The following is a 20,148-nucleotide window of genomic DNA, read 5'->3' as shown; positions in this document are numbered from 1 at the left end:
ACCACCTCAGATCTAATTTTTTTTAACTTTACGTGCCCTCATGTTTAATGCTGCTAATAATTATGGGCTGTCACAGAATGTGACTCAGAATGCTGTGACATAGAATCACTATGTTTTTCTGTTCTGTATTTTAGTCATGAGGGTCTTGAGAAAAGCCCTTACCAACCCTAAAAATACTTTTCAAACCTAATACAAAGAAATGGATAGGTGTACCAACTGAGTTCCTCTTCCTATCTGGCACACAGCTAGTGCACCTACCCTAAACCAGTGTAGCCTGTCCCTAAATAAGTAATATGATGCAGAGGTAAAATGAGATACCTTATTTGCCTGGGGCTGAGCGCTCATGAACATGAGGGAATTCTTCCTTTTCGTTGCCTGAGCATCCAATGTGCACCTGTGTGATCAGTATTACAGAAGTGCAATAAGCAGTCCTAAAAGATATTTGAGTCCCAGGGGACTTCCACAATATTTGTCCTCGGGCTCAATGGGGATTTTAGGTTTTCAGTAGAAATTAATGAATTGGAAAGCATTTCTCTTGTTTTATGTGGATATGGCCAATTTATATACTCAGTGCTCCCTGTTTGTTGGCAAAATGGCAAACTGCATAAGAACAAAATGCATGCAAGTGTAGATACTAAAGTAAATATATCTATGGGACGGAAAGGAACTTCTTATGCTCACATTTGTATTGATCATAGCAATTACAGGAAGCAAGATTAGCCTGCCACTAAATATGTTTTCACGATTTTGAGGGATGTATGCCACGGGATTTTCTTTCCAGAAATAAAGTTAGGTTGATGTTTTATTTTCTCATAATATTAACTTTTCAAGTCACAGCAAACCAGCATGAAATTTTCAATATTTCGAAAATAAATGTTTAACTTTACTTTTCTAAGGCGCAAGCAAATTGACCAGACACTTCTGATTTTCATTGACATTTAGGAAGTAGCTGAGGCAAAGTAGTCCCCCTTTTTATCATAGACAGATAAAATATGTCAAGGTCCCCTGGGTGACCAGCTTGACTCTGTGAGATTGCACAAAACCACAAAAGGTTCCTTTAAGTGGATTAGGTTCATTTTCTATGATATGTATTAGTGGACGGTCAAAATTAAGAACCTCCTAGTGAAACCATATTGGTTGAATTCAGATTGAAAACAACATTTAAAGTATTCATAACTTTATTTCAAATTGGAATACTGGGTACTGGAACCCTAAGAGAGGATCTAAGGAGTGTGTAAGAAGACATCTGGCACAATTGTGTTGCAAGAAGAAACTGAAATGGCGGCCTCTCTGAGTGTTCAGATCAGAATCCATTATTTAGTGCTTGGATCGGTCGAGGAAATAGCTAGGATTGAGAGGGAAGCCTCCACCATGGAATTCTTTTTTCTGTCTCCCTGATTTCTCTTATAAGTAGGTTTGGGCAGAACTTTCACTGGGCGGAGTTCTGCCAATGGGCAGAAAAAATGCATGTTGCACTGCTCACGCAATTTAGCAACAGTAGCGGAAGCAGTGCTGTAAAATCAGTATGAACAGCACCATGCAGTGTGCGAGAGTGCACAGTTATTCAAGTTGATTTTGGAGCCGGTTGAGTAGTAACTTTACTTGAGCGGCAGAATATTACCCGAATATTACCCGAAAAGCAGCCCTTTGACTGAACTCCGAATTACAAGAGTAATGCACTGTAGCCAAATTCTACCAATTCTGCAGGAGGAATGAAATACTCCGTCCATTCCTATCTTATAAGAAGTACGGCAAAGGTAACCTAACATCTTTGGGGCTGGAATCAACATGTCCAAAGGTAGCCAACTGAAGTGATCAGGGGCAGAGGTTTGTGTGTGACTGATAGAGGGCCACAGGAGCTTGCAAGAAGAAAGGCAGAGACACTACCTACACATGAAGTTTCAGTGTGGTCCCAAACTGCTTGTTAGTAGAATCACAGTCAAACAGCAATGTGCAAAGTAGGATGATTAGTGTGCTGAGCTGTAGTTGTTGAAGAGGGAGGCATTCCAGGAAATACTGCAGCTACCAGGCAACATGTGGAGTACTTTTCAGACACATGAGCCTCCTAGGATCTATGACATGACAGAGAGGAACAGCAAGCATCAGATAGAGAAGAGGGGCAAAGAGAGAGAGCTCAAGATGGCTGAGAAGCAAGACTCTTGGGTAGCACTGCAGAGTGCATGAACAGGGTCTAACACCCTCTCTCCCACTCTGACCACCTACCAATCCTGCAAGCAGTTTGTTCGTAAATGCAAGATGCGTTAGCTACACTCCCACACATATTCATTTATTTCACACTCTGAAGCAAAATATATAATTATTGGGTCAGACTCGTCTACAACTTTAAGCCATTGAAATAGCTTACCAGTAAAATACCCCCTCCAGCCCCAGATAGAAATGAAATACTTAATTGTCTAAAATGTGTTACTTTCACGGAATACATTGGACCTCAGTCCACATATATAAGGCATTGTAGATCTCTTAACAATCTAAAAAAAACATTGCTTTTTATAGAATCAGCATCGTCAAGAACTATTGTTTTCGTTAAAAATCAAAAAGCATTTACCCACTATTGTTCCTTTCAGTAATTAATAACATACAAGGTAGACAAAATGTTTCCTGCAAAGTTACAAATATAATATGTAAGTATTCAGCTAAAATCGAAATTGTACGAACATATATATTTCCATTAAATTTAAAGATAGATTGCTAATTTATAGATGACCAGCGGGTCACTTCATTTCTGGTCCAACGGCGTGGAAGCTTGATAATATCTAATTTCCTATTTTGCCCCTCTGAGAAATGTCCACCTCCTCTGTAGGTTGGTGTAGGAATGGCAAAACAGTAGAAGATGTACATTATCCTCTGCTGATACCAAACTACCTGGGCAAGCAGATGTTAAATTAACATAGAATCCTGTTTCTTTATTCAGTTCTTGGATTCTCCAGTAGCAACAGCTGATCTGACCTCACCTTCTATATTAACATACATCAAGGCGCCCTCCTTATTACCCCGTGGTTGACTCTCTTACATTGGTGTTAGATTGTCTCTGTTGTTTCTCCATTTTTACAGCCTGTCAGACACTTAAGGATGCCAATTGCTGACTTATCAGAAATGCAAAAGAGCTTTCACGCAACACATACATACACGCACATGCACACACACATGATTTATATTAACTAATTTCTCATGGTTCATATTTTAGAAAAATTGGGCATTTCAAGTGTGTGGAGCAAATTCTCCGGATTAAACATTGATATAGATGGTTTTAATTGTAGAACTTTAGCATAAAACAAACAGTTTCCAATATGAAGACTGATAAGCTTGAAAACATATCTCAGGTACAACACCTACAAAACAGAGCAGGATCTCACAGTACACAACAAATGCCTGACAAACAGAATGAATACACGAGCTGAATGCCTGAAATGCCTCTGCTGTGATGCACAGAACAATACCAGAATAAAACATTACTAAAAAAAGGGCCAAGATAATCCGGATGCCTAAATATAAGTGAGTTTTATGGAAATTAAAATCGTAAATCATGCCCCACGTCCCTTATAAACTGAGTCTGACTACTTGAGCAATTTTGGCGCCTGGCTCTTGAGGCTAAAACTGTGGTCATGATTTTTGCAACAGTAGCCGGGTTTTAGTAAAATCCTAAAAAGCCCATGTCATGAAAAGAGAGTTGCCACGCAGGTGCCTGGAGGAGCAAAAAGTATCTGCAGCAACCGAGGAGCAATGCCTTTCGCTCTGGTTTTCTGAACTTAGAATTATGCCACCCTCCTGTTTCGGTCACCCCATCCACAATAATAGTGTTCAACTATTAGATGCTTTCAATGATATCATTAACATTATCTACGTATGCCCCGAAACAATAGGTGCTATCACTTGAATACTGTCAGGAAAAAATATGTTTCCATAGTGCTCAGAGGTGTACCAGAAGCCTTTGTGTGGCACGAGGGAAATGCCAAATATTTGTAGTGTCCCTTTGTGGTTTTCCTTCGAATTCGCAGCTTGTAATGGAGGAAACAAGCACACCGGGGAAAGGGAAAACACACAATTTGACACAATCTACTGGTGTGTTGGAAAAGACCAAACTATATTAAAAAAACATTCAAACCAGGGTACATGGTATTTGCATAGGGAAACATCGTTTACAACGCGGGGATTACATCTCGATGCCATTACATCGCGGTTTTTACAACGCAAGTCGTTACAACGACTTGCGCTAGATGGCGCTCTAGGACAAGGAATAGTATAATTTACTATCCAACACCTTCCCTACTGTACGTAGACTGGAGTTGGAATAGTAAATTATACTACTCCTAAGTCCAGCGCCCTCCAACGCAAGTCGTTGTAACGACTAGCGTTGTAAAAACCGCGATGTAATGTACCGCGATGTAAATGTATGCGTTGTAACGTCATACATTCACCTGTTTGCTGCAGCAGTTTCCTTCTTTTAGTTGGCTCCAGTAATCCAGCAGAACTCTGTGTGCGGTGGATTCCCTGCTTGGCTCTTTCTTTCGAGTGTTCTGGAACTTTGTTGCATCAGTAACTCGCACGGTTGTGCATGGAGGTGCCTGGCTTCTTCTGGCCAGTTCTCTGAAACCTTGCCCGGCGTGTACCTTCCGAGCATTGTCTACATGAGTGTATATGTTGCTTAGGCTTTTACTTGTGAATAATTCACAAATATCAGTTACGCAAAACGAGCTCACAGAAGTTTTGATTTCCAAATGAAGGCCCCACTTGCACCCACCTATGAGTGCTTGCTGTGGTTCTCCTAGTTTTTGGGAGAAATACGTTTCTTCGCTTGAAATAAGTATGCAAATTAGTTCCACCCTTGGCACTACCCCGCCCCGGAGATAGGTTACTGCCTTAATACAATGTTTTATTTCATTTTAATTGTGTAGGACCACGTGCTGTTCAGAGGCCATCTTAGAACACAGAAGAGTTCTGGTTGGGACAAGAAATATAACTGCTTGGAGGAAGCAGGAAGGGGAGAAAGGTGAACAGGGTAGACTGCTGGCCCTAAACGCATAAGGGTGTTGCTGATGCTGTCTCGAGCTGACCCTGCAATTGCAGATGGTCACTTTGTCATCTCAGTTTGATGGGACCATTACGACAAAAGGAATGAAAGCAAATAAGTGCCACTTCTTCGTAAAAATCAGCAAGTAATATTCTGCTGAGAGGCAGTACTTTGAAAGCCATTACCAGAGAACACAGCCAATCATTAGAGCGTCTGAGCAGCAGACCTAACACCCTTGAACAAGTCTGGATTTTGCTTGTTTGCTTCTGCAAGCAGTAATCAACCTTCGCTTGGAAAGAGTCTCCTTTATTGTAAGCCTGTTCTTCTTTTCTTCCAGTGTGACTAAAAGGTATTTTAATTGGCTGAAAAATGCCAGACATTTCATTATCTCGAATATACTTACTGTAGAAACAAACAAGGATTAAACAGTACCGTGAATGTTACTTGAGTGAATTATTTTAGCATTTATAAGGCATTCATTAATTTTGCTGTTACTTGTCCAATTTTAGTCAGATTATCTCGCGCTTATTATAATGTATAGGTTAATTTGTGAGCCACTAACAGGTCATTTTTGAATAACATAACTTTCACAGCATATTATGAATTCCTCTGAAACGCCTTTAACTAAAAAGCATCAATTAGTCTGAGATGAAAAGCAAAACAGTATCAGCAAATATGCAGAGATCCCAGATCTGGCAGACCCTGAACATTAATATGATGTCATTTATTTACCAGGCAAAACTTGAGCGATTTCATCGAATTACAGCATATGTATGCAAATCACAATCATACGACATTTTAGAGTGGGGAAGAAGTCCGCCATCTTCAAGTGGTTGAGCCTTTTTGATGTGGTTAACATTAGCGGCCGCCACAACATGAAGGTGGCTGGATGGGCGACAGGCGGGGGATAGTGGGGGAAGGGATGGGAAATAATATCTTTTTAAAACATATGTTTCGGTGTTGCCTCCTCCAATGGCTGCCTTGGTGCTCTTCCAGCTGTCTCAGGGAAGGCAGAGGCTGCTCACCAAATCCAGACGCTGCTCTCATGCCGTGCTATGAGAGCAGCACCAGGATTAGTCTGAGCACCCTACTCAGATGCTGCCTTGCAGCCTGCAGCTTTTCTCCAACCCAGCTGTGAACACAGCTGGGTTTGAGAAATATAAGTGTGTATGTCTAATGGGCTGGCCTAGGACTTCCGGCCAAACTTACATGCGCACTTCTTAGTGCCCACCACGTCCCTGTCATGGCCCAGCCCGCCCCGCCCTGCCCTGCATGCATGCCAGAGCCGGTCACAGAAAAATAAATTTATATTGTTTTATTATCATTTTATTTTTCTGTGACTGACTCTGACAAGTGGGAAGATGCTCCTCGCCATTAAGGAGGAGCCGCCCCTGGTGGTTAAGGTACAAGGAGCCCATCTCAAAATTATAACGTGGAAGTTTAAAGGAAGCATCTGTGATGCTGTCAAATATTATGGCCTAGTAGTAATGCAAAAAGGTACAGAGTTCCTCTAACGAAGACAAGAAGGGGGAGAAAAATGTATTGTCATATGTCAAGGGAAAAAGTGGGCCTGGCTGTCAGTGAAGCAGGTCGAAACAGAAAGGGGGGGGAGTCCCTTGTTGGAACTAGGGCTCTCACACACCCAGCAAGCTAGGTGTCATGCTTCATCATTTGAGCCTGCCCCTCGTCAGGTCGGCGCTGCAATACCTGACGGGCACCCAATATTGGGGCTCTTTGGCGGGGATGTTTTGTTCCTGCCGATGGGTGTAGTGGGGGTAAGGGGCCCTAATGTATGTAGATGTGAGTAATAAGTGTGTGAATATAAAATAGGTACTGTTAGTCCACAAGCAAAGAGTTTGTATTATGGTGGTAAACAGCCTAAGTAAAAAAAGGTTGACGCGGGTATTGAAACTAGTGGTTACGTAACTAGTTGTGCAAGCCCTACTCTCAAAGAGATCTACATGTTTCGTGCCATGGTTGCCATAATGGTCGGCAGCCGGACGGCGGCAGGGGTAGGTTTACGAGCCGCAGCGTCTCTCCACGCTGGACCCAAATTGGAGTCCCCACACGCCCGCCGGTCACTGCTGCAAGATTACCTTAGTAGCGGTATAGGTTACCTTGCTGAAACCTGTTAGGTATGTAGATTTTTCACGTACCAACATTTGTAGATAGTTCTTAACACTGATCCTGAGGAAGTGCCCTGACCATTATGGCAACCATGGCACAAAGAGCCCCAATATTGGGTGCCCGTCAGGTATTGCAGCGCCGACCTGACGAGGGGCAGGCTCAAATGATGAAGCATGTCACCTAGCTTGCTGGGTGTGTGAGAGCCCTAGTTCCAACAAGGGACTCCCCCCCCCCCTTTCTGTTTCGACCTGCTTCACTGACAGCCAGGCCCACTTTTTCCCTTGACATATGACAATACATTTTTCTCCCCCTTCTTGTCTTCGTTAGAGGAACTCTGTACCTTTTTGCAATACTACTTGACGGGGTATGTACATTGGACCTCGTTAAACCTACCCCTACGTCCCTATTTTGTTGAAATACTATGGCCTCACATCTACTCTAACAGACTTTGGATTATGGGCCTAGATTGATGTGCACCTCATGGGGGAAAAATAAATATTTGGATAATCAGAGAATATGAACTGTGGGGGACTGAACTGCAAAGAGAAGGAACAGAGGGATTGGTGGAACATCCTTTGGTAGATGCAGAGGGACTGTTTAAGAGTTTGGCCTTATTACAAGTGCATTATATCCTATAGCACTAGTAATAAGGTGGATAGAATATCCATAAGATTTGTGATGGAGTAACATTTCTGATGGAGTAGCCTGGTTGCTATTGCGAAACTAAATCAAGCCCAGAGTCTTTCAAAGCAAGAATTGATGAGTACAGGTGAAGGTGGGAATACACAAAAATCAGAAACCTCTGAAGTTAGAGACCAGTGGCATTTTCTTCATTCTCAGTTTCCCCAATCTGCATTTTAGATTTAATTGAATAACCTCACAAAAGGTGTGGAATCAACCATATCAAAAAATACCAGCTCCACCTTCACTAGACTTTGTTATCCTGTAGAAGTCAATGTGTCTTCATATCACTTTGTTTCCTTGTCTGCCAAAATCTGAAGTGTGTAGATATGATTCTGTTCACGGTCAAGGCGATTAGGGTATAAATACCATACCATGTATTGAGACAGCAATAGTTGCTTTTCAGATAAAATAGGACCAAATGTTGACAGCACAATTTCAAAAAGAAGTTATATGTTAGTCCACAGGATAAAGGACTAATCAGAAGGGGAACTGCTTGAGTATTACAATATCTGAAGGCCCGAATAATGGTGCTAACTTACGTGTAAAGTTATAAGTGCAGAATCGCACTCAGGGTGGAAGCTCCACTCTGCATATTCTCCTATAAGGGCAGTGTGCAATGAGGAGATTCATCCATAAGTGCGAAGGCTTTCAACTCAGAACTTTACTACACATAAATTACCTTTGTGAATTAAGCCCTAAATGTCTGGCACAGTATCTAGAAACAAAATTACTATCCACCAGCAAATCACATACTTGCCTTTTAGAAAATTGTGTGTACTAACTAATGTGCAAAAAATGAATATTTGTGCCACGGGAGTTTCAGTGCCTGTTACTGTGTGGTCATAGTTGTTTAGGTGCAAACACAGATAGTGTACGCCTCTTTCACAACAAATGCACAGCATGGGCAGATGAAGAATCCCTCCTCACGTAAATCAGGTACAGTGTGGACACACACTATGAAATGTGAGATTTAAACATTATTAGACCTGACATCCTTGACATGGTATTCTCCCAAACATACTGCCTTCACACCTCCTCTTTGCTGAATTTATTTTGTTGTAATTAGGACGGTGCACTGCTATCCTGTGCTAACGTGCTTGTGCTCTCACCTTCAAAAAAGGTAAAATTGGACTACACATAATCGGCACATTTAATTTACTTGTATGTCCCTAGTAAATGGCACTACCAGTATGCAGTTTCTTTAAGTTAAATCTTACTAGTGTGAAGCAGCCCTAATTGTGAATCCCACTAGTATCTCCTTTTAAAAAATTACTCTGCCCTGCCACTGTCATGCATTTTTAAACTGCCATTTTGACCTGGCAAAATAAACCTTTTGTCACCCATAAGGTGGGTTCTAAGGGCTCTTAGGGCTGGGTGCACTGTATTTAAAAACGTAGGACGTGTGTTTAGGTTTTACATTTTCTGGCAGGGAAAAACTTCTGTAGTCGTTTTTTAGTGTTTTAAGGCCTATTGACTAACACTGGGTTACCTTATTAAATTGAATAAGTGCTAGCATTAGATATGGAGCAGATAGAGATAGGTTGTTTACACTCAACAGAATTCAATTTAAAATCCTCTTTAATGGTAAAGTCACATGTTTAATAACAGTTCTGAAAATGACAGTTGTTCCAATTAACTGTGGATTTCGGCCAGTATCCTAGGTCACATGGCTGTGAATGGCTCTGCTGTTGGGGTTTGTGTATTGGTTCCAGAGAGTTAGACAAAATAGGTTTATCTGTGTACAGGATGGGCCATCTTGGCAGGATGACTGGGGGGGCCTATATCCAGCCCCAGTTACACTTTGAAGGGCTTTGCCTACAGCACATACAAAGAAATCTGACAACAGTCTGCCCTGCCTTTTGTCACCCAGACGGTTTGGAACCTTGACCAGGAGAAGAACTTTCTAGAACCAGTGGTAAGGGTAGGACAGGCCCACCACACAAAGGCTGACTAAGGGCAACACATGACCTGTACTTCATGCTACAGCAACAACAGTTGCCAATGTGATGCTCCAGTGACGACCAGATCTTGTATTAAAACAACGACCATCCGCAATGCTTCAACTACTCTTCACTTCAAAAGCTCCCTCCTTGTGGCCTCCACCAATGTGAATAGAACTCTTCATGCTGGAAGATAACTCTTAGGTGGGACTAACCTAGACCCTGTATGAGACCGCGCTCCACAGCGGTTAGCCTGAATCTATGACTTTCACCTATTCTAGCATGACTAGATGATCTGGAGTGGCTCTTTGTGCTTTTAGATGCTATTTTCACTTAAAACTTTATTTAAGACTATCTGTGGGTCTACTGATTGGACTTTTATCATTCTGCTATAATTGATTCTTACTGTTTTTCTAAATTTGTCTGAGATTTGTTTTGTGTTGTGCATTCATTTTATTACTTTTTGTGCTACATAAATACTTTAGACATTGCCTCTAATATAAGCCTGACTGTTTTTATGCCAAGTTACCAGAGGGTTAAACGTAGGTCACTTTAGTGACTTTTGTGGTTCACCCTGCATAGGATTGTGGTTGTTGCCTGAGTGGGGCTTTCAGCCAGTCATATAACCCGCAAATCTCAAAACAAATATGCCACTCATGTTGTTCACATCAGGCACATCACTGAGTACTCCAAACATGCACATAACTTATACCACTCACCTCACTCACCATTTGCACCACTCATAATGCTCATATGACACTCATCATTGATCAGTCACACAACTTGGAGAACATAAAGCAATCACATCACTCACACCATTCACATCCATCACACCACTCACATCATTCAAGTCACTCAATGATATATGACTCATGTCATATTTCAATTAATTGTGGGTAGGGGAAGGCAATGTGTGTGGGAAGTAGAGAGGAAGGAGGAGAATTATATTTTTGTGAGAAATTCTGATAACATAGCTCATCAGTTTTATGTAATAGGCTGTATGCCATCCTACGTGACCTTAGCATTGTTGCAAAAAAGCAAGCATTGGCAAAGCCAATATGTCTGTGTTATGAATGAAAATGCAAGCCAGACCAAATGGGTCTCTCTTTGCTGAATGGCAAGTAACAGGCATTCCTTGAGCAAAATATTTGTATTTTCATGCATGTGTTTACCTGCCTGCTTTTTCTTGCATACAACGAGAACATCTGCTGCAGACACTTCAATGCCTTTAAGTCAGCCTTCCATACTCTCAAACTCTTCATAAGCTTGACAAAGCCACTCCATTTGTACAACATCTCAATGTACAATGACCTTAACAGAAATGTGCAAGTACATTATTTATTTCAAACTGTAGTTATATTTTTTCATTCCATACGTTATTATGTTCTACTTCATCTTACATAACATTTATTGGCTTTAAAGGGTACAGCAATAACATCAAACTACATTGGCATGGTTATCAATAGTGCAGCAGCTACAGTGGCACCAGCACCCACTAACATAATACTATGACTTACTATTGTCCTGGTGCCTCTGAAGGATAATTGTGGCTGAATGCTTTGAAATGTTTACTGACAGGGACCAAAGACCACTGAAAGGTGTTCCACCTTTTAAATTAATGATATCAAGTGTTGCATGTCTGGTCAAATCAATCATTTAACTTGCTCAGCCATTGGGTGAGTGAAAACAAATACTTTTTGTTGGATTGTTTCCGTATTTAGACATATCTCACGTCAAAAGTTATTTATAAATTTTTTCATTTGTAGCAAAAAGGGCTTAGAGAAGGAATGTAAAAGTGTTTTGACTAAGAGAAGGTAACAACAGACATAAAGTCAAGGAGAACCTCACTGTTTTATTATGCTTTTAAAGCACGCATTGGTCATTGGTTTGATGGTGCTGAGTAAGTAGGAACTGCTACATAATCCACCACTTCTAGTATCTAAAATGTGCTACCAAACGAATTGAAGATTCTTTATAGAGGTGCTCAAATAAGGTATTGTGCTTTGATGAAGGGAGAGTTGAGTCTAAACTTTGAGAGCCTTCACTGACAAGCTGCAGACCCCTATAAGAGATTTTCAGAATCTACAGAAATCTTCGGAATCTACACATATATGACAGCAAGGATGATGGCCTAAGAGATCTAGAAAGATAATGGTGCATTTTTGGATTAGGCAGCCTCGTGATCCATACAATGCATGATATGCAGCTGTTTTAAGATAGTCTACTCCTTGATGGGTAGCCAGTGGAGGCTACACAAAAGGGGTGAGCATGGTTGAATCTATGGGTCCGTAACCATGGAGCAGACTGGTTTTGGAGTACTTCAATACAGTGAATTAGGTGGCTGCGTAAACCTATGTTGGAGCAGTTGGCCAGGCCAACCAGGCATGACCTGACAACAGCAGCAATAAAGGATGTTTACTATCTTCTCAGTGAGCAGAGGAATAAGGGGGGCTATATTTGGGGAGTAGCAGTAATTTCAACACTAAATGTAATAAGACTGTGGTTAATTTTGGGTGAAATGAGACAAGATACCTTCTCTCAAGGCCAAACTCACCCCAGAGATCATTCTCACCATCAACCACTATTACCTTGGTTCTATCTGAATTTAGTTTGAGTCATTGACTGTCCAGCCACTGCTGAATGTGGCTACCAATTTAAATTGTTATGCCAATGAGAGTCCACCCACAGGTTGATGAAGGGCTGACCACTGTTGGAAATGTGCCTTTTGTGTATGGTTACCCTCGATTTTACATATTTTTCTGGACCTTATTTTAAATGATAAAATGACTCAGTGCACAGTGACACTGGCATTCACTAGCTGTAAAATGGTACAGTCAAACTAGGTTTTACCTAATTAATCTTTTTACTCTTTCTATAAGGCCATGGTAGATGACAAAGAAATTGCACCATTGGCTGTACTGTGTTTACACCCCTTGATATAAGACAAATATATATGGCTACTAGGAACACCACTGTATTCTGGCTGGGTTTCAGTTTAAAAGCACTGTAGCTATACATACAAACATACAAAAGGAAAACGCCTTTGCCAGGCAGGAAAAAATATTTTCTATTACCTATTTTATGCATTAAAAAGTCCCACTAAAGTGTGCCTTGGAAGCCCACTGAGCTGGTTGTTTAATTAATATATATATATATATATATATATATATATATATATATATATATATATATATATATATATTACCTACTGGCGGTCGCCAGTAGGTAGTTATAGTTAGGACCACGTTTCCATAGGAAATCCGCAACATTCTATTTTGAATAACTTTGGCGCCGGTCGACGAATCCTCGCGAATTTCTCAAAATAGGTGGGGCGCTACGCTCCGCTCCTACCCTGAAAGTCTCGGGGGGATCCGTCAAGCGGGGGCTGAGATAAAAGGGGGGTCCCAAAACGCATTTTTCCCATGCATTTTTCCATAGGACCTTTAGAACGAGCTACAGCCCGAACGGCTGAACAGAATTACTCAAAATTTGGCAGAGAGGTAGTCCCTAGGTCAAGGAAGTGCCTTTTGTAGGTTTGGTGTAAATCTGTTCAGTAGATTCTGAGAAAATAGCCTTTAAATCAATATATATATCTGAGCCCGCTTACGGTACGCTTACCGTACGCTTACGGTAAGCGTACGGCGGCGTGCGCGAGCGCGATTCTGATTGGCTGTTAGATCTTAGTAAACATTCGAATCGGCTGAAACCAGGAAGCGGCGGCCGCCATTTTGTGTATTTCACTCTGAAAAAAAAGAGTGAAAACAAGGAAAGGGGGCAATGAGGAGAGTTACAGACCCCCTAACATTTGTAAGGGGGTCAAAGAAGGACAGAAAAGTACAAAAAAAACATTTATTGATTTTAAAAAAAATCACGGGGTACGCGTACGGTAAGCTTACGGTAAGCGTACGGTAAAAAAAATAAAAATAAATAAATGAAAAGCAGATTTAAGAGTTTAGATATTAGGGAGCTCTAAAAAGAGCTGTTGTGTTTATGAAGTCATTTTTTTAGTGGTACCTACAAGTAAGTACCGATGCAGAGTCTAAGGTTCAAGAGGAAGACTCTGTTCCCTTCATCATTGAAGTGCACACCATCTCCTCTATAAATGTCTTGCATGTCATAACGCAAGTTGTTGTGGTAAATGGCACCCATACCATAGTCACGGAGGAAAGCAGAAACAGATTTGTTGACGTGCTTTCTTGCTTTGTCAATCTGTGGACAGAAATGATTGGACCAGTTCCATTTTTGCCTTTGGCATATGTTGGAAAACACAAAGGCAGTTTTAGGGAAAAGTGTAAACAGTTGTGCAAAGGTGTCCTTCATAAGCATTTCCAGACCTACCCCAGTCAAAGTGCCTAGGTCATTGCCACCACAGTGCACTATTATGAGGTCAGGGTGTTGGATTTGAATGAAGGATTTCACCAATGGCATCAATTGGTGCCACTTTAACCCTCTCTGACCAATCCATTTAATGTCTACATTTGGCAAAGCAAGGTCTCTCACCATATCTGTTTTCTCTGCAAACTTTTCACTCCAGAAGACATAGCTGTGCCCTACAATCCACACTGTGAACATCTTCAAAGGAAAACTGGATGCACTCAGGAGGTGTCTTTCAGTAGAATGGCAATATGAAAAGAAAGACAGTTTGGAAATGGAGGCATACATATTTTTTTAAAACAAAAAGAACTGATTGGCTGTTTCATACCATTCTAGAATAAAAACTAGGCTGTATGTGAAAATTAATAGAAGCATGTTTTGTATTGGTACAAAAAAATGTGTAACCAAAGAACAGTACTATGGATTTGCTGTGAGGTTTGAAAAGTCAAGCACTCTTGCTCTGTGGAATTGAAACATTGTGTGTCGAACTTCTGACCTAACTGCACACAGCAGTGTTCCATGAGCTGTTGCTATGGTAGCAGGCAGAAGTCAAGTTGGGGGAAGGGTACTAGGCAGAAGTCAAGTTGGGGGCAGGGTACTTTTGGAAAAGGGTTGGTTTTCAACCAATAGAAATGTGTGATTACATTTGAAAAAAAGGGGGAAGCACTGAGATTTGAAACTTACATGTATATGTGTGGAAAAATAGAGGGAAAGTTTGCCATTATCTGGTTCTGCTGAGAGGAGAGAGGTGAACACAACAGAGATCCTGGCTCTGATAATCTGCTGTTTGAGTGTCACATTTCTTTCACAACTAACTAATTTTAAAGGTGAGTTTAGAGTTTGAGAGGGGATGTATGTGGTAACTTAAGAAATGAATAATAGAAATGGGAATTGTTTTTGTTGTAGTTACACATGGTGGTTTCATAATGTGACAGTGTGTAAAAGTGATTTACACTTGCCCCGAAAAAAAAAAGAGCAGTAAGTGTGCTTTCAAATTGGCAAAGAAATTTCGTTTTGGGACTAATGTGAAAACATGACTCTGTGTGCATAGAAGAATTATAGGCAGAGATTTATTGCGTCTTGCTCTGGTGATTTCACAGTTGCATTAGATGGAAAGGGGGAGCGAATTTTTTGGGGAAGAAGCAGAGGCTTAGCACACACCCATGTGCTTGCCATGTATAGTCATGCACAGTATTTAGAAGCCAGTGGGGTTTTCAGGTTTAAGTCTGTAATGCAAATACATTCAGCATCACTAAGGCTGGTTGCCCTTGGTGGAGTGTAGGCAGTCACAGAGAATGCACATGGTGGTGGTCTGAAAAAAAAACAGCTTGGACACGTGCAATTAAATAAATCAAAAATAGTGGTTTCATAATGTGTCAGTCTGTAAAAGTGATTTCAAATTGTAAAAAGAGATTTTCACTTGGCCCGAAAAAAAAAGAGCAGTAAGTGTGCTTTCAAATTGGCAAAGAAATTTCGTTTTGGGACTAATGTGAAAACATGACTCTGTGTGCATAGAAGAATTATAGGCAGAGATTTATTGCGTCTTGCTCTGGTGATTTCACAGTTGCATTAGATGGAAAGGGGGAGCGAATTTTTTGGGGAAGAAGCAGAGGCTTAGCACACACCCATGTGCTTGCCATGTATAGTCATGCACAGTATTTAGAAGCCACTGGGGTTTTCAGGTTTAAGTCTGTAATGCAAATACATTCAGCATCACTAAGGCTGGTTGCCCTTGCTGGAGTGTAGGCAGACACAGAGAATACACATGGTGTTGGTCTGAAAAAAAAACAGCTTGGACACGTGCAATTAAATAAATCAAAAATAGTGGTTTCATAATGTGTAAGTCTGTAAAAGTGATTTCAAATTGTAAAAAGAGATTTTCACTTGGCCCTAAAAAAAAAGAGCAGTAAGTGTGCTTTCAAATTGGCAAAGAAATTTCGTTTTAGGACTAATGTGAAAACATGACTCTGTGTGCATAGAGGAATTATAGGCAGAGATTTATTGCGTCTTGCTCTGGTGATTTCACAGTTGCATTAGATGGAAAGGGGGAGCGAATTTTTTGGGGAAGAAGCAGAGGCTTAGCACACACCCATGTGCTTGCCATGTATAGTCATGCACAGTATTTAGAAGCCAGTGGGGTTTTCAGGTTTAAGTCTGTAATGCAAATACATTCAGCATCACTAAGGCTGGTTGCCCTTGGTGGAGTGTAGGCAGTCACAGAGAATGCACATGGTGGTGGTCTGAAAAAAAAACAGTTTGTACACGTGCAATTAAATAAATCAAAAATAGTGGTTTCATAATGTGTCAGTCTGTAAAAGTGATTTCAAATTGTAAAAAGAGATTTTCACTTGGCCCTAAAAAAAAAGAGCAGTAAGTGTGCTTTCAAATTGGCAAAGAAATTTCGTTTTAGGACTAATGTGAAAACATGACTCTGTGTGCATAGAGGAATTATAGGCAGAGATTTATTGCGTCTTGCTCTGGTGATTTCACAGTTGCATTAGATGGAAAGGGGGAGCAAATTTTTGGGGGAAGAAGCAGAGGCTTAGCACACACCCATGTGCTTGCCATGTATAGTCATGCACAGTATTTAGAAGCCAGTGGGGTTTTCAGGTTTAAGTCTGTAATGCAAATACATTCAGCATCACTAAGGCTGGTTGCCCTTGGTGGAGTGTAGGCAGTCACAGAGAATGCACATGGTGGTGGTCTGAAAAAAACAGCTTGGACATGTGCATTTAAATAAAAGAAAAAAAAGTGGTTTCATAATGTGTCAGTCTGTAAAAGTGATTTCAAATTGTAAAAAGAGATTTTCACTTGGCCCGAAAAAAAAAGAGCAGTAAGTGTGCTTTCAAATTGGCAAAGAAATTTCGTTTTAGGACTAATGTGAAAACATGACTCTGTGTGCATAGAGGAATTATAGGCAGAGATTTATTGCGTCTTGCTCTGGTGATTTCACAGTTGCATTAGATGGAAAGGGGGAGCGAATTTTTGGGGGAAGAAGCAGAGGCTTAGCACACACCCATGTGCTTGCCGTGTATAGTCATGCACAGTATTTAGAAGCCAGTGGGGTTTTCAGGTTTAAGTCTGTAATGCAAATACATTCAGCATCACTAAGGCTGGTTGCCCTTGCTGGAGTGTAGGCAGACACAGAGAATACACATGGTGGTGGTCTGAAAAAAAAACAGCTTGGACATGTGCAATTAAATAAATTTTTAAAAAAGGTTTCATAATGTGTCAGTCTGTAAAAGTGATTTTCACTCGGCCCGAAAAAAAAAGAGCAGTAAGTGTGCTTTCAAAATGGCAAAGAAATTTCGTTTTGGGACTAATGTGAAAACATGACTCTGTGTGCATAGAGGAATTATAGGCAGAGATTTATTGCGTCTTGCTCTGGTGATTTCACAGTTGCATTAGATGGAAAGGGGGAGCGAATTTTTTGGGGAAGAAGCAGAGGCTTAGCACACACCCATGTGCTTGCCATGTATAGTCACGCACAGTATTTAGAAGCCAGTGGGGTTTTCAGGTTTAAGTCTGTAATGCAAATACATTCAGCATCACTAAGGCTGGTTGCCCTTGGTGGAGTGTAGGCAGTCACAGAGAATGCACATGGTGGTGGTCTGAAAAAAAAACAGCTTGGACACGTGCAATTAAATAAATCAAAAATAGTGGTTTCATAATGTGTCAGTCTGTAAAAGTGATTTCAAATTGTAAAAAGAGATTTTCACTTGGCCCGAAAAAAAAAGAGCAGTAAGTGTGCTTTCAAATTGGCAAAGAAATTTCGTTTTAGGACTAATGTGAAAACATGACTCTGTGTGCATAGAGGAATTATAGGCAGAGATTTATTGCGTCTTGCTCTGGTGATTTCACAGTTGCATTAGATGGAAAGGGGGAGCGAATTTTTTGGGGAAGAAGCAGAGGCTTAGCACACACCCATGTGCTTGCCATGTACAGTCATGCACAGTATTTAGAAGCCAGTGGGGTTTTCAGGTTTAAGTCTGTAATGCAAATACATTCAGCATCACTAAGGCTGGTTGCCCTTGGTGGAGTGTAGGCAGTCACAGAGAATGCACATGGTGGTGGTCTGAAAAAAAAAACAGTTTGTACACGTGCAATTAAATAAATCAAAAATAGTGGTTTCATAATGTGTCAGTCTATAAAAGTGATTTCAAATTGTAAAAAGAGATTTTCACTTGGCCCTAAAAAAAAAGAGCAGTAAGTGTGCTTTCAAATTGGCAAAGAAATTTCGTTTTAGGACTAATGTGAAAACATGACTCTGTGTGCATAGAGGAATTATAGGCAGAGATTTATTGCGTCTTGCTCTGGTGATTTCACAGTTGCATTAGATGGAAAGGGGGAGCGAATTTTTGGGGGAAGAAGCAGAGGCTTAGCACACACCCATGTGCTTGCCATGTATAGTCATGCACAGTATTTAGAAGCCAGTGGGGTTTTCAGGTTTAAGTCTGTAATGCAAATACATTCAGCATCACTAAGGCTGGTTGCCCTTGGTGGAGTGTAGGCAGTCACAGAGAATGCACATGGTGGTGGTCTGAAAAAACAGATTGGACATGTGCATTTAAATAAAAGAAAAAAAAGTGGTTTCATAATGTGTCAGTCTGTAAAAGTGATTTCAAATTGTAAAAAGAGATTTTCACTTGGCCCGAAAAAAAAAGAGCAGTAAGTGTGCTTTCAAATTGGCAAAGAAATTTCGTTTTGGGACTAATGTGAAAACATGACTCTGTGTGCATAGAGGAATTATAGGCAGAGATTTATTGCGTCTTGCTCTGGTGATTTCACAGTTGCATTAGATGGAAAGGGGGAGCGAATTTTTGGGGGAAGAAGCACAGGCTTAGCACACACCCATGTGCTTGCCGTGTATAGTCATGCACAGTATTTAGAAGCCAGTCGGGTTTTCAGGTTTAAGTCTGTAATGCAAATACATTCAGCATCACTAAGGCTGGTTGCCCTTGCTGGAGTGTAGGCAGACACAGAGAATACACATGGTGGTGGTCTGAAAAAAAAACAGCTTGGACATGTGCAATTAAATAAATTTTTAAAAAAGGTTTCATAATGTGTCAGTCTGTAAAAGTGATTTTCACTCGGCCCGAAAAAAAAAGAGCAGTAAGTGTGCTTTCAAAATGGCAAAGAAATTTCGTTTTGGGACTAATGTGAAAACATGACTCTGTGTGCATAGAGGAATTATAGGCAGAGATTTATTGCCTCTTGCTCTGGTGATTTCACAGTTGCATTAGATGGAAAGGGGGAGCGAATTTTTGGGGGAAGAAGCAGAGTCTTAGCACACACCCATGTGCTTGCCGTGTATAGTCATGCAAAGTATTTACAAGCGAGTGGGGTTTTCAGGTTTCAGTCTGTAATGCAAATACATTGAGCTTCACTAAGGCTGGTTGCCCTTGCTGGAGTGTAGCACTGTGGACATGGGCTTTTTAAAAAATCTGAAAAGTGGTTTCATAATGTGACAGTTTGTAAAAGAGATTTTCACTTGCCCAAAAAAAAGAGCAGTTTGTGTGCATTCAAATTGGCAAAGAAATTTTGTTTTATGACTATTGTGAAAACAAATGTAGTAATATATTTAAATACAATAAAGGATTTTTTTTTTAGTTTTTTTCAGGTATTGCTGAAGAACAGTGAACAAAATTTAAGATGGCTACAAAATCTCGAGCTCAAAAAACGCTAAAAAAAAAACTATATTTGAAGACAACTGGAGGACCAAAGTTAGTAGAAGATGCTCATGTTGGGAAAAAGAAAAAATCTTCTGGTAAGCAGAAAAAACAATTTCTTAACAAAATATTCAAAACACAGAAAAATGTACAAAATGTCTGTCCTCGGAAAAATGTAACAAAACATAGAGAACAGCAAAAAATTGAGAATTTAGTTAATGCAAATATACCTTCTGCAATTGAAAAGTTTAACATAAACAGAAAAACAGCGTTTAAAGAGATACGTAGAAAAATGTTTCAGAGAAGAGTTATGTCCAATTTGATA

The 20,148-nt window shown here is 40.5% G+C and overlaps 1 protein-coding gene across 4 annotated transcripts in view; it reads right to left on the bottom strand.

The window, feature by feature from the left end:
- The window catches only part of DAB1 (DAB adaptor protein 1), a 3,595,579-nt gene that overhangs the window by 697,997 nt on the left and 2,877,434 nt on the right, over positions 1-20,148 (bottom strand). The gene's annotated exons all lie outside the window — the stretch shown is intronic.

Source organism: Triturus cristatus, chromosome 4_2 (genome assembly GCF_964204655.1).
Source record: "Triturus cristatus chromosome 4_2, aTriCri1.1, whole genome shotgun sequence".
Classification (NCBI taxonomy): Eukaryota; Metazoa; Chordata; class Amphibia; order Caudata; family Salamandridae; genus Triturus; species Triturus cristatus.
Note: the sequence above shows the minus strand (reverse complement) of the source record. Positions and strands in the feature narration are given on the sequence as shown.